The sequence below is a fragment of the Gossypium hirsutum genome, chromosome A11, assembly GCF_007990345.1.
Source record: "Gossypium hirsutum isolate 1008001.06 chromosome A11, Gossypium_hirsutum_v2.1, whole genome shotgun sequence".
In the NCBI taxonomy this organism is placed as follows: domain Eukaryota; kingdom Viridiplantae; phylum Streptophyta; class Magnoliopsida; order Malvales; family Malvaceae; genus Gossypium; species Gossypium hirsutum.
Genome location: NC_053434.1, coordinates 114,314,073 through 114,330,530, shown reverse-complemented (window position 1 = coordinate 114,330,530; position 16,458 = coordinate 114,314,073). Strand labels below are relative to the sequence as shown.

Here is a 16,458-nt window from a genome sequence, read left to right as displayed (position 1 = left end):
GAATCATTGATGATGCTGCGAGTGGCATGATGAGTCTGCTTGGTGGGGTTAGAGACGAAATGCGGGAAATAGATACCCACCTTGCCGCCTGCAATGCAATGCTTCAATTGCTGATTGGTTCATCCAAATCACTGCAAAATAGAATATAATATGGCTACTCTAAATACATTAACATTATTAGTGTCAAATGGTGGGCAGAGACGAATACATGCAAATTGCATCCAAATTTTTGCAGTAGGGAATATAATTGTTTGCTTAAAAGAGAGAGGTCACTCCGATGAAGCTTCTCGCTTTCATCCGCCTCTACCTTCCCTAAGGTAGTTTAAAATTGCGTCTGTGTCAAATTTAGTAAAGTAGTTTAAATCGAGGGATGACAGATCGTCGACCTTGTAACATAAGATGCCATAATATTCGCAAATAGTCACGGGAGAAATATCTATATTGAAAGATTTTGAAAATTTATAAAAAAATATTTGATAAGTGAAGAATGTAGTAGAGAATATAACATCTCGGTGTCTTGACTCGGTGTTCAGGTTGGATATAGGAGGTGTTACAATGAACAGAATTTTATCAAATTGGAAAATGTTTTACGGAAAAAATTTAGTAAGACATTTTACGGGAATAATGATTTACGTTGACTGAAAAATATTTTACATTGACCATTTTATTTTATATGAAATAAACTAAAAATATTTTTATTAAATTTTTTACATTAAAACAAACGAAACTTTAATTCAAATTGTATTTATTTTACCCATTTCTTTAAAATTTCAAATAAAGTTGATTTAATTAACTCAACTAATTTAGAATTCTTTGATATAATTCTACTCAATTTAACACCATTGCACCCACACCCATTTCTGTGGACATGAAATGAAATTAAAATGAATTGTGGAATCCAAGATGATATGATGGAGATAATACTTGCTCTGCTCTTGCAGTCTTTGCTTTCTTTCCTACCAGCTTTTCGGTTTTGTCTGGTTCCGTCTCTTACCCAACGTTTTCTTAGTGTTTTTATTTATTTATTTATTTTCTCTTCCCATTAGATTATCTTTCGAAGCTAATTTCTCATTTATTTTCCTTTACCCTTATTGTACTTTATAAGATGAAAATTATGGAGCGGTGATTGGGTGATAGAGTTTGGTATAGATTTTTAAAGATTTTATCTTTATTTTCAATTAAATACATTTTTAAAAGCTTAGCATAAAGAGAGAATATTACAAAATTTATACTCATAAAATGTGATGGATGTATTAAAGATAATTTATTATTAGAATCTAAGAAATCAGTTGTTGATTTTGTTGATTATGCAAGCTACGCATAGGTTGAAGAAAATTATTGATTGTTACTACATGATTTGTTTTTAAAGTTAAATGGTTGAGAGATAAGTTTAAAGAGGAGAAATTGGAAAGCATAAATACTAAAAAAATATCAGGCAAGAAAATTTTTCTTGAGTTTCAAGAGGTTTAGATAGGCTATTGTTTATTGTGTCAATATTTTGTCTGACTACCGACACTTTAACAAGTTGTTGACTAATGCTTTTCTGATTTATTATTTGGCTTTGGTGTCTTCTGTTGATCCGGGAGATAAGGGGTGGATGTTTCTTTAATATATGTTTTGATGATTTATTTTTTTATGTTGTGTCTTGTAGCGTTCACGACTACGATGTTTTTTTATGTTTCTTGCAGGTTTTTGACAGTGCATCTTCTTCTTACTGTAATTATTTTGGTGCTCTCTTTCATTATAGTTCTTATATTTTCTCACCCGCACCACCTGACAAAAATGAAAATGAAGACAAATTAATTTGGTTTGGCGAAAAAGCACCCCCCTTCTATCATTATTTCTTGGTCATACTATTCTTTTACAATCAACTTTGTAATTTTTTTTTCTTATCTTTTGCATTAAAACAATGAAAAATTCCGACATAAACAACTCATGTTCCTTTTTCCCACGTTTGCTTTTCTTTCAATAAAATTAATAATGTCCTCCGTATTATCACCATAACCATTTTTACTCCCTTGTTTCTCAAGGGAAATTAGCATAGTTCAACGAAGAGCATAGAAACATTGAGTTTTGCTTTGCTGTTTTGGATTTGTTGTATATCTTTTGGTTTTAAAGTTAAGTGAAAGAAGAGAAAATTTTGGGGGGTTGAAGAAGAAGGGAAATGGGGTTTGTTTTTTCTATAGTGAAAGTATTGCTGCTTTAAGGTATTGATGCATTTCCTGCTTTAAGGTATTGCCTCTGTTCTGTTTGGTTACTGGGAAACTGGAAGAATGTCAAAACACAATGCTTTATCCTTATCCACATTTTTTATGTTATTGTTTCTAGTTGAAGCAAAATTCTAAAGATTTATTTAAACCATAACATTTTTCAACAATCAAACAAATAATTATCATAATTATTGATATTGTTTATTAGTAGAATTGCTTATTTTCTTGGACTATCAGTTCAACTGGGGCATGGGAGTTAGGCATTTGTCTAAGAATAGCTGTTTGGTGCTGTTTTTTGTGCTATTTTGGTGTTTCTGGTGATGCTGTTTAGTGCTGTTTTTTGTGCTATTTTTATGCTGTTTGGTGCTGTTTTGTTGCTGTATTGGTGCTGTTGTTTGTGCTATTTTTATGCTGTTTGGTGCTGTTTTGGTGTTGTTTTGTTGCTGTTTTGGTGCTGTTTTTATACTTAGGTATAGGTACATGTTTGATATGAATATAATCTAATCCATTTATGATGCAAATGTCATGGAACATGAAACTTTTTAAGTGGTATTTCTTTGGGTAGAATATGTTAAGTTAGGCCAAAAGAAAAATCATAATAGAACCTATGAGGTGCAAAAAGTATAGCTTTTAAAGGTATAATTTTTTTTAAAATTCTTGTAAAATGATTTATTTGAGTACATGAAAGATTTGGTATTCACACATTCTACTTTCAGTTGAAGTGTTGAATTGGTATTTCATCTTAAATATAGAGTTTTAGTAGTAATTTTATGATGCTATCAGTCTTTTCTCTTTCTTTTCTTTTCCTTGTATCTATGAACATGGAATCTCTTTCTCTTGGACGTGTAGGTTCTATTGTTTCTTATATTTTCCTTTTAATTGTACCCCTGTTCCAGGTATGAAGAATTTCTCTTCATGGGGATCAGTGTGAGGGTAGAGATTCCGTTGATATTGGCAGTCAACCGAAGGACTTGAGCCTTGCCCTTCTCTCCCCTGAACTTGCTTTGTTGCTGTTTTGGTGTTGCTAATTTGGTGGTGTTTTATTGTTCTTTTGCAACTATTTTATTTTTGTGCTACTTGCTTTGGTTACAGCATAATTTATGTTGTCTGTTATCATTTTTAATATTATTTTGGTATTGTAAAACTTTAGTTTTATTATTAATTTGGTTAGTATTTTAGACTTTTTAGTTCTAATTTGTTTCAATTTCTATATAATCACTTTTTATTATGTGTATTATTTTAAGATTTGTTTTAGTCTCATTTTTTATTTGTTTCTTGTTTTAATATTTATTTTAAAATTTTTTAATTAATGAAAAAGCTAAAAAAAATTAATACGGGCCGGGCTGGGCCGGGCTCGGGCTTTACATTTTTCTGTCGGGCCGGGCTTGGACAAAAAATCAGGCCCATATTTCGGGCCGGGCCTGGGCCTAGAAAATGGGCTTAAATTTTTTTGGGATCAGCCCGAACCCGGCCCGCCCCGGCCCATGATCACCTCTATTTCAACTAATAAGTTGACGAAATTTGAGTGTTGAGTTGATTACGGTGGTTCTTGTTTTAATAAAACAAAGATATTTTTTTGACAAAAAAAAAAGATAAAATTATTTTAATACGGAGTGATTAAAGTTTTATACAATTATTAAATAAAGCTTCAATAATTTTTATGAAATTAAAATTACATTTTATTTTTAATTAAACCCTTTAAATTTTAAAACATAAATCTATCAAATTAATTCAAAATTTATTTAATATATGTATTTACTACTTATTACAAATTACATCAATCAATTAAGAAATTCTAACAGAATATATTTAGTACTTAAATTGCTTAAATTACTAAGTCACTCCACTTTATTTTCCGATCTTAATTTTACCGGTTTAGATGAATTAATTTTGTTTTATCTTTCGATCTTATCGGTTAAATCCGACACTAATGAACGAGTGCAACACAAGATTACCTTTCAATTTCACTTGCTTAGATATTCCCTTAGGGGCGTCACTTCCTAAATTTTTAGATTTATTCGATTTAGTCCTTTGTCCAAAAATCAACTTATCAATATCTTCATCAAACAACCCCCTTTTAGATTTAGCCACTCATGCAAAAAATAAAGAGAATGAACATGGAAATGAAAATCAAAACATCCATTAAAGTAAATCTTAAGAAAAATATAAAAGTTTGAATTTTTATGAAAGAAAATGTAACATTCACACCCGGCCTGCACGTTATGACCAAATCTGGAGGAAATACATGAACTTGCTTAAAAACTCAAAAGAAACCCATGAAAATTGGGTGATCTTAAATAGTTAGTTTTTGCAAACCTCTTTCCAGTTTTTAGAAAAGTTGTGTTTTGAGTTATTCATTTTTACAAAAAATCGTTTAATTGATTACTTGTTTTGCAACGGAAATTTCAGAGTATAAAATTTTGAAAATTGTGACTTAGTTTGTAAAAACATATAATTTTAAAGTTTTAAAATAATAATTACTAAATCCATCAAAAACAAATAAAAAACGAAAAGCAAAGTCCCAAACAGTTACACATGCCAAAAAGTCCAAAAGTTCGGAATAGTTTAAAAACATAAATCATCTTATTTATTAACTAGAAAATCAATCTGAGCTTCCCACACGACGCCCAATCCTAAGTTTGTTGATCACCTGAGAAGTTAATAAAAATAATTGAGTCAACTTACAAGCTCAGTTTATAAAAAAATATATGATAGGTGAAGAATGTAGTAGAGAATATAACATTTTAGTGTCTTGACCCGATTTTCAGGTCGAGTATGGGGGTGTTATAGTAAACAGAGCTTTATTAGTGTGGAAAATATTCTATGTAAAAAAAATTGTAAGACATTTTACGGTAATAAGTGGATGGGTGTGCTTTTCTATCTGAGGCCGACACCCTCGGTCGTTAGACGTGCAGGTGTAAATACATTCTCCATGGTCAAATCCTAGGGCGTCTCCTCATTACCCTTTGTTGCCTCATCGTCACCTGCTTCACTTTCGTCACTCCTCTCTACATTGGTTTCCTCCTCCTCGCCATCCTCGCCCTCAGATGAATCACTCGACCCGCTAGGCCATTTAGTGGCCTCTGCTCCCTAACTCGCCATTAAAGTGTCCACAAATGGCTTCATCACCTAAAGCATCCAAGTACTATAGCGTACATTATGGCCTAGCCTACGTTTCCACTGTGTAGGCTCACCCTCAATCTTTTTTTTCTCACTTGACTTTTTTGCTACTTAGGGCATGTCCATTTTGTTCTTACTTCGTTGATTCCACTCATGAATTTCCTATGAAGCTCTTGAAATTGTGGAGCAAGGAATCACTGATGATGATGCGAGTGGGACGATGAGTCTGCACAGTGGATGCGAGGTCTACACTAGCCTTACAACAAAGGTCAGAGACTAAATGCGGGAAATATATACCCACCTTGTCGCCCGTAATGCTACACTTCAATTGCTGATTAATCCATGTACCAACACAAATTCTTTTGCGCTGCAAAATAAAATACAATATGATTGCTATAAACACGGTAACATCCCGATTTAGGGTCTAGTCGAAACTGTGGTTTTGAGACCACAAATATTAAATAGAAATAATTATTTTATGATTATTTTATGGTCCATGATATGATTGCATGTTTGTGTGAAATTTTTATGAAGAAATTTTATGCCTAAAGTGTCCAATTTGAAGTTAGGGACTAAATTGAATAAATTGAAAAATACATGTTCTAGAAGCTTTGAGCATGAAATTGCCATGGATTTTTAATTAGAGGGTCTTAAATAGAAATTTAACCAAATTCTAAAATTTTGGACAAAAATGGGCATGAATAGTAAAAATTTGAAAGCAAGGCCTTAAGGGCATTTTTGTCATTTGGTTATTAAAAGAATAAAAAGGAAAAAATAAGTCAAAATTTTTTCATCTTCTCCATGTACTAGCCAAAATTCCAAGAAACACCATAGCTAGGGTTTTTCAACTTTTCAAGCTCAAAGTAAGTGCATCCTAGTCCCGTTTTTAATGTTCTTTACATTTTTGAAACCCTCGTAAACCGATTTACCTATTTCTAGCCATATTTTGAAGTAAGGTTCATGTTTGAAATTTGTTCATGTTTGAAATTTGACCCATGTATAACATGCATGTATTTTGATGTTTAAAGGAGGAATATGAATGTTTGATACGTGATAAACATCTTTTACTAAGTGGATTTTCATGAAAACACCTAAAAAGGATTTATTTGTAAAAGATGAAAAAATTAGATAGTAGAAATATGTTTTAATGAGAAATGTGGGCTAATATGAGTAAGAATATGAATTGGTTAGGCTTGGGTAACAAAGAAAATGCATGTATTTCATTTTACGAGCCTAAGGACCAATTTGTAAATAAGTGAAAAGTTAGGGGTAAATGGTAATTTTACCAAGAATGATTTTGGGGTTGGTTTGAATAATGTATGTATTAAATAAGTTAAATTTGGCATTATAGATCAAGAAAAATGTGATTCGGGTCTTGATCGAGGGAAAAATAAGGTTTACGAAGAATAGGCTCGTTTTCATCATTTTTGTACTGAGGTAAGTTCATTACAAATAATGTGATGTTGTAACACATTTTAGTACTTAAATGTTATGTGAATTTAAATGCTTTAATTTCTATCATGAATTATATGCCTTAATATTCCATGAGTATATGATTGGTATTGTGGGCATCGTAAACGATATTACGAGCAAGTTCGGCAGCAATGCGATAAGTAAGGAAATCCCGTTTGAACCTTAGGAATAGTTTAGGATACAAGTGATATGTCACTAGGAATAGTATGATTTGAGCTCATGAGATATGTGATATAAGTTTATATGGTTTCGGGTGCTGGTCTTGTATGACCTACCAGTGTCTAGGCAGTCCGGCATGTTTTACGGATACCTGACAGCTTGTGTGAGCAGCCTGTGTAGTTACGTCTTAACCGATAGCTTGTGTGAGTAGACCCGTGAGTAGCTCGAGAATGAGCTTATATATGTTGTGCACTATGAGGTAGTTCTAGCTGCATTTGTGGCACTTATGTGTGAGCTTTCCATGTATCCAATAGTATTCCAAGTGTTCAACGGGTAAATTATCGAGTATATTGACAGGAGACCCAAGGGGTAAGTCAATGAGAAGAATGATGTATAAGTTGTGATACGAGTTGGTACATGTATGTATACCGAACTTATGAGCAATGTCTTGACCTATGATGAACCTATGATAAGGTTTATGTGATGAGTAAGTATAAGTAGTTTGATGTAATACAAACTTATGTTCACTATGTTAAGTGTATGTTAAATACTTGTTTGGATTGCATATTATTTGCATATGGACTTACTGAGCTTTAATGCTTACCCTCCTTCCTTTTCATCTTTTATAGTGTCGCCAAGCTAGTTAGGGGATCGAAGGACGTCAGAGGCTTAATCACACTATCAATTGGATATATGGGTATAGTTAGTCTCATCATTTTGAGTATGGCATGTATAGGGACTTGGTTTTTTTGTTATATGTCATATTGATTAGCCAAATGAGTTGGCTTATGATAATATTTGATTCATTTTGTATATGGTCATGTGATGTGGTTCATGTTGATTATTGGGTTGTAACCCTAATTAATCATGCATGCATGCAAATGTGATTATGCTTTGATATGGTTGTGGATGATGAGTGTGATAAATGGTATACGTGCTTGATGGATAGTTCATGACCAATAGGATAATCATATCCCTAATATACATGAATAACTTGAAAGTGGGTTAATAATATTAATAGAATATGATATTGATGTGGAAAGCTTTAAAGAAGTTTGTTAAGTTAAGTATGTGTTATGTGACATTATAGACATAATTTAACCATGTCTGTGAATGCTTTAGTGACCAAATATGTCATATTGCATGCCATGAAGTGGGGTTTAAGTATGTGAGTGTTTAAGGGTGACAAATAGCTTGGAAATTAGCCTAGAATTTGTCCACACGGTTAGACACACGGGCATGTGTCTGGGCCATGTGTGACACACGATCTGCCTCACAGGCGTGTGGTTCAGCCTTGGGTCCCCTGCACTCTAATTAATGCAAAACAGAATGCCCAGTAGTAAACACACGGGCAAAGACACAGCCGTGTGTCTCAACCGTGTGAAGGACACGGCATCAGGACATGGGCGTGTGCCCAGGCCGTGTGAAGTTTGTACCTATTTTATGAAAAAATATGAAATTTAATTGTCCACACGGCCTAAGCACACAAGCATGTGCCTTGGCCATGTGATCTCAATTTGTGCATGACGTCATAAACAGAGAGCTCCACGGGCTAGGGACACGGGCGTGTTCTAGAGCCACATGGGCGTGTGTGACCACACGGCCTGCCCACACGGGCGTGTTACTCTCCAAAGCATGAAAATTTTCTAAGTTTCCCAAAGGTTTTGAAAATGCTTGGTTTAGTCCCGAACCACTCCCAATGTATGTTTGGGCCTCGTAGGTCCATATTAGGGACGATATGAATGCGAATGAAAAGTTTTAAATTTGAGTGGAATTTTATGACTCGGTTTTGTATGAATGTTTGTGTTATGTCCAGTAACGCCTTGTACCATGTTTCGGCATTGAATACGGGTATAGAGTGTTACATATTAACATTATTAGTGTCAAGTACTGGGCATAGACGAGTACATGCAAATTGCATCCAAATTTTTGGAATAGGGAACATAATTATTTGCTTAAAAGAGATAGATCGCCTCGATGAAGCTTCTCGCTTCCATTCGACTCTACCTTCCCTAAGGTAGTTTAAAATTGTGTCCGTGTCAACATTAGTAAAGTGGTTTAAATCGAGGGACGGCAAATCATCTTCCTTGTAACATGGGACGCCATAAAATTCGCAAATTGCTGCGGGGAAATATCTGTATTGAAAAGTTATGAAAGTTTATAAAAAATATTTGATAAGTGAAGAATGTAATAGAGAATGTAACATCCCGGTGTCTTGACCCGATGTTTAGGTCCGGTATGGGGTGTTACAGTGAATAGAGCCTTATCACTTTGAAAAATATTTTACAGAAAAAAATTGATAAGACATTTTATGAGAATAGAGAAATAAATTTACGTTGACTGGAAAACATTTTACGGTAACTATCTTATTTTACATGAAATAAATATTAAAAATACTAAAAATATTTTCTATAAATGTTTTACACTGAAACAAACAAAAATTTAATTCAAATTATATTTCATTTACAGATTTCTATAAAATTTAAAATCAAGTTTTATATATAAAATAAAGTTGATTTAACGCAACTAATTTAGAATTCCTTGATATAATTCTACTCCATTGGACACCATTGCACCCACACCCTTTTCTCTGGACATGAAATGAAATTAAAATGAATTGTGGAATCCAAGTTGATATGATGGGGATATTACTTGCTATGCTCTTGCAGTCTTTGCTTTCTTTGCTCTCAGCTTTTCGTTTTTGTCTGTTTCTTTGTCTTACCTAACGCTTTCTTATCTGTTTTCTTTTCTCTTCCCTCTTTTATTTCAATTCAGTCATTGAATTATCTTTCCAAGCTAATTTCTCATTTATTTTCCCTTGCCTTTATTGTACTCTAAGAAGTAAAAATTATGGCGTGGTGGTTGGGTGATAGAGTTTGGTATAGATTTTTAATAATGTCCCTTACCTGTACTGTACTAGATGATTTTTTTTCTGAAGTTTGATGGTTGTGAGATAAGTTTAGAGAGGAAAAATTGGAAAGTATAAATACTAGAAAAATCTCAAGCAATAATTTTTTCCTTGAGTTTCAAGTAGGTTTAGATAGATGATTGTTTATTGTATCAATGTTTTTTTCTGACTACCGACACTTCAACAAGCTGTTGACTAATGCTATTCTGATATGTTATTTGGCCTTGGCGTCTTCCGTTGATCAGGGAGATAGGGGTGGATGTTTCTCTAATATGCTTTGATGATTTTTTTTTATGTTGTGTCATGTTGTGTCCATGACTATGATGAGTTTCGGCCAAATAAGTTCTCGAATTGGGTTATAGAGTGATCATTAAGGAGACCATGGAGACATTTGAGTGTTGAGTTGCCTTCCTTCTCTTATCTGATTTCTTGCTTTCAAAGTTTTGGGTTGTATTTTATTTTCTTGATTATTAGTGCGTGGGGTGTTGCTCTGGGTTGTTGCGGGTGGATGGATGTTCCCATGTTGGGTTCCTTGAGCACTTTTTAACGTAATTGGATATGAGGGTTGTTTTATGGGGTTTGTCTTTGTATCTCCATTTTAGCCTTTTGTCAAGGTTTTCTTTTATTAATAAATTACACTTTATGTTGCAACAAAAAGAAATGGGATGAAAGAAATGTTTCTTTAAGTGGGAATGTGATTAAACATCGACCTGGTTTAAAAAGGTTGAACCATGATTGAATTTGAACTCTATGAAATTCATGTCTAGTGGGTTCATGGTGTTTAGAGTCTCTCCTTACACTTGGAAGACGATTACTTTTCAAAACATTCCGAGACGTATTATATATGGAAGAATCACTTATGAAAATTATGGTTACGATAATGAATCTTATATAGGGTTTTTTTACTTAAATATTTTTTTTTAAAAAATTAAATATTAAAATAGGTAGTCAGTTGAATTATATACGAAAATGGTATTTTTTTTAGGCTGCACCTATCTGACAAGCGCAATCACTTTTTTTATATTAAAATATTTTTTCACTTTAAATAAAATATTATTATTAAAAATATTTAAATATATATATTGATAAAAATACAGTTAACGGGTCAAAATAAGGGTAAAAATACCCGAGATAAGTAGTGCCTGTCAGATAGGCGCAACTGATTGCGACTACCTCCCCCTTGCGCCCCTCTGCCCCGCACAAAAATATTTTTTTGTTATTAATTATTATTTATAAATTGTTTATTTTTAGTGTTTATGGTTAATATTTTGTATAAATGTAATTTTTATAATTATTTTAAAATAATTTGTTAGTAATTTAGGATTATATTATAAATTATTGTGTTTATAATTATTTTAAAATTAATTTATTAGTAATTTAGGATTATATTGTAAATTATTGTGTTTAGTTTAGTATTTTGTGAGTTTTTAATAATGTAAAATTATTTTGTTAAAAAATTTGTTAGTAATTTATTATAAATTGTTGTGTTTTGTGAGTTTTTAGAAATGTAAAATTATTTTGTTAAATATTTTATTAGTAATTCATTATAAATTGTTGTATTTTGTGAGTTTTTAGTAATGTAAATGTTTTAAAAATAATAATTTTATAGTTATTTTGTTCAACCAGTCGCACCTGTCAGATAGGTGCCACCTACCCCCATACCATTTTCGTATCTCTACATTGGTCATATATTGATTCGGAAAAAAAATACAAGTAGTGACGCCTATGAGAAAGGCGCCACCAATAAAAAAATATTTTAAAAAAATATTTTAATATAAAAAAAGTGGTTGCGTTTGTCAGATAGGCATGACCCAAAAAAGCATATCATTTTCGTATATAATCCAGCTGACAACCTATTTCAGTATTTAATTTTTTTTAATTATTTAGGTAAAAAACCCCTTATATAGGATAACCATCAATTAAATTATTATATTTGTATGTGTCATTATTATATTAAAAAATTTTATTCAAAGTTATGATGAATTAATTATTTGAATATATGCTATAATTTAATCCTCGAAATTATGACAGATTTACTTTAGCATAATGATAAAGTTAACCTCTAACATTTACCTCTTTTGTCACTTTAGCCCAAATTCTTTTTTTGGGGTCACTTACGTCCTTAACCTACACATTTAGTTAAATTGCTTTCCTTTAGATGAAAAACTTAATTGAATTGTTAAAAATTTAATGGCATTAATATGGCAACTTGTGCGGTCCACATATTTTTCATAAAAAGTTTAAAAATCAATAAAAGATATTAAAAGTTTAATAAATTAAAAAAAAGTTTGTAATTTTTTTAAAATTATCCACTTTAAAAATTATGTACATGTAAATTGTCATGCAGGCTACTGTTAGGTAGTTAAAATTCTAACTATTCAATAAATGTCTTCTGCTAAAAGAAATTATTTGACTAAATTTGTAATGTTAAGGACCGAAATAATCCAAAAATAAGGCGAAAGTGACAAAATAGAATGTTAGGAGCTAAATTATATTAATAAAACAAAGTTAAAATTATTTTAATACGGAGTTATTCAATTTTTATACAATTATTAAATAAAGCTTCACTAATTTTTATGAAATTAAAATTATATTTTATTTTTAATTAATCCCTTTAAATTTTAAAACATAAATCTATCAAATTAATAAAAAATGTTTAATACATATATTTAAGTAATTATACAAATTACATCAATCAATTAAGAAGTTCTAACTGGATATATTTAAGTACTTAAATTGCTTAAATTACTAAGTGACTCCACTTTATCTTCCGATCTCAATTTTACCGACTTAGACGAATTCATTTGTAACACCCTAACCCCTATCTATCGCTAGAACCAGGCTACGGAGCATTACAGGAATTTACAAATCAAATAGACAGAAATATCAAACATTTCATATCATATAATATTCAGGTCAGAAACCAATTAAACTCATTCATATTGTCCCTTATTTGAGCCCTTGAGGCCCAAAATACGCGTTAGAAACAAGTCGGGACTAATTCGGAAACTCAGAGAATTTTTCGGAATACATTAAAAATTTTCAAAGCTGTAGGGTTCACACGGCCATGTGGTCAGGCCGTGTGACTCACACAACCAAGTCATAAGCCCGTGTGTCTGGCTTGTGGGCATTTAAGTAGGGACACATGGCCGTGTCTTAGCCCGTGTTTATGCTCGTGTAACTCTCTGACTTGGGTCACACGGCCAAGCCACACACCCGTGTGTCAGGCCGTGTACCCTTCAAAATGACCTTGCACGCTCGTGTGCTAGCCGTGTGTCTCACACGGCCAAGTCACACACCCGTGTGTCTGGCCGTGTGGACCTAAAATGTGTCTTAAACAACAAATTTACCATTTCCTACAAGCTTGGACATTAAACAACTCAAAAACCATTTGATTAACTTGTTCAAAACACTATCAAATACATTCAAAACATGCCAAAACATTCATCCTAAGTGTCTAACCAATGTACCCCCATTGGTACCACATTTATATCATCAAAAAATCAACCAAATTAAAATTATAAACATAGGGTTTATGGTTTAGGGTTTTAGGATTTAGGGTTTAGGGTTTTAGTGTTTAGGGTTTTAGGGTTTAAGGTCATCAATTTGGCCTAACGCAAATCTACCTAAAACATTAACTTAAATTCATATGCACATATCTAGATTTGGTTCAATTTACCATGCCATACTATGGCTTCAAACATAAACACATGTTTATATATATACCAAACCAACATTACACTTATAACCTCATTTTCAATCCATCCACAAAATAACTATCATTTAGACATCTTAAGTACATGACGATCAAAAGAGAAGTACCTAATCTGTGCACGAAAAAACAAAACTGTACGCTGAGTAAAACTTAGTGGTATTTCTATAGCCCGAATATTTAAAGACAAGATAATATAATATGCACAATTGAATTATAAGCACATATTAATGTCTAGTATCATGACTATCATATGTTAGTCTTTTTAATTCATACATATTAGCATATCACTTTATACTATATTCAATTTACACATGCTATCATATTTGATTTGTTAAACAATGTCCCAATTCATACAATTGCTATATAAATAGTTATTCTCATATCAAACCACATTTATTCATACAATGCCATTAGCTATTCAATACTCAATTCATGAATACATCATTTCATACCATACTCAATTCTCATCACTTGCTATATAATAGCTTTTCACAATTTGATCCATATATCATTTAAACAATAACATTATCCATTCCATATCCAATTCATGAGTACATAAGTCATGTATCTCATTTTCAATTCACATACAATATCATCCAATATCAACTATAGTACCGTTTTATTTAATTACCCCTATTAACACGACTCAGACGGATACACGGATCCAACCAACACACTAGTTTGACACCCAATGTCTCATCGGATAAATCCGAAGTTGTAATTGTGCCCAGCATTATATAAATTGACACCCAGTGTCTTATCGGTTAAACCGAAATAAATTGGCACCCAGTGCCTCATCGACTCGAGGTCGAAGAAATCCCTGAACTCTTCCTATCCTATGGCATGCCATTTACATCCAACTCAGCCCGATGTAGTTAATAGGGTTCCAATTTACTTTCCAAATATAACGAATATCCAATTATCGTATTTATGCATTATCACATTTACACACATATATATTCATTTCAATTCAAATAATCAATACATTCATAATATATCAATTCAATCCATTTCAATCAACTTTAATTCAATTCAATATCAAAGTGTCAAATACTCACCTCAACCACTTACCATATGCATTAAATCAAAATACAACAATTAGTAACTAAGTTCGGATTATAGAAATACAAACCGTAAATTCTGAGGTATTCCACGTCAATTTTGTCTTTCCCCTTTTTAGACGAGGATTCCGGTACGATGTTAGCTATGGAATTAAAACAATTAAAATACGTCAATATAATAACACAATTCAATTTCATATTGAATATTTCAATTTTTACTCAATATTTGCCTAAATTTCAATTTAGTCCCTAAACTTAGACTAATTTTTATTCTTCACATTTAATTCTATATTTTCATACAAATTCCACTTTAAACTAAATTTAACTCCCTATTTTCACTTAAATCCATAAATTTCAATTTTTTTACAATTTAGTCCATATTACTCAAAATTTACAATTTATTCTACAATTTAAACCTTTTTCATTTCTAGCTTAAACATATATCAATTTAATCCCTAATACTAAAATTATTCAACATTAACAACATCTAAAAACTCAATCAATACTAAAATTTCAGCATGGGTAAGGTAACATGGGTCAGGTAACCGTAGGTACTGGGATTCCAAAAATATAAAAATTACAAGAAAAGGGACTAAATTAACTAACCAATTAAACTTTGAAAATTTTGAAGCCCTAGCTTTGCGTGACTTCTTCTTTTCTTCTTTCTCTTTTTCTTTTTTTTTTGTTCATTCTTTTAATACTTTTTGTTTTACTATATTTTATTATTATATAATATATATATACATTTACTTAATTATTAAGATAACATAGTATAACATATTTTTATAGCATAGGTATAATTACTACATTGACCCTTTAATTAATTTTTAATCTACAATTCAACTTTCACCCTATATGCAATTTAGTCCTTATACCTAATTACTTTTAATTCATGCAAATTCATTTAACCGAAACCTAATTAACTACACAACTAGTTTTGTAAATATTTTTAACCGATTTACGAGAACGGAGTCTCGGGAATACTTTTTTCGACACTCTTGACTATCGGGTTGTTACATAATTCCAATTTATCTTTTAATCTCACCGATTAGTTCAGGACTAGTGAATGAGTGCGACACAAGATTACCTTTCAGCCTCACTTGCCTAGATATTCACTTAGGGGAGTCATTTCCTAAGTTCTTAGATCTATTTGATTAGTCCTATTTAATACGATTTAGTCCTTTGTTAAAAAATCAACTTATCCACATCATCAACCAACTCCCTCTTAGGTCTAGCTACTTATGCTGAAAATAAAGAGAATGAAAATGGAAATGTAAAGCAAAACAATCATTAAAATAAAGCTTAAGAAAAATATAAAAGTTTGGATTTTTATGAAAGAAAATATAACACCCCACACCCGGCCTGGACGTTATGACCGAATCTTGAGTAATTATATGAACTTGCTTAAAAACTCAAAAGAAATCCTTGAAAATCGGGTGATCTTGAAAAGTTAGTTTTTGCAAACCTCTTTCCAATTTTTAGAAAATTTGTGTTTTGAGTTATTTATTTTACAGAAAATCATTTAATTGATTACTTACCCAATAGAAAAACAACCCTAATTCAGCCACAACTTTTAACATTTGGCCTTAACAAAACAAGTCAACCCCTAATCGAAAGCATTAATCACTTACCCAATAGAAAAACAACCCTATAACCCCTAGTTCATCGACGGTAAATCACACGCCTCACAATTTTATCCTAACAGTATCAAATCAATTAATACAAAAAACTAACAACAAAACAACGACATACTAACAACAAAAATACGAGACCTTACCTGTCCTTTACAATATGCACGACCAACACCACAAT

General features: G+C 31.8%; 1 long non-coding RNA gene across 1 annotated transcript; it reads left to right on the top strand.

Moving 5' to 3' along the window:
* Positions 1-1,853: 1,853 nt before the first annotated feature.
* LOC107941199 (uncharacterized) lies at positions 1,854-3,397 on the top strand. The gene is made up of 2 exons (XR_001695564.2): positions 1,854-2,232; positions 3,107-3,397. It is a non-coding gene; the product is annotated as an uncharacterized lncRNA (long non-coding RNA).
* The last annotated feature ends 13,061 nt before the right edge of the window (positions 3,398-16,458 follow it).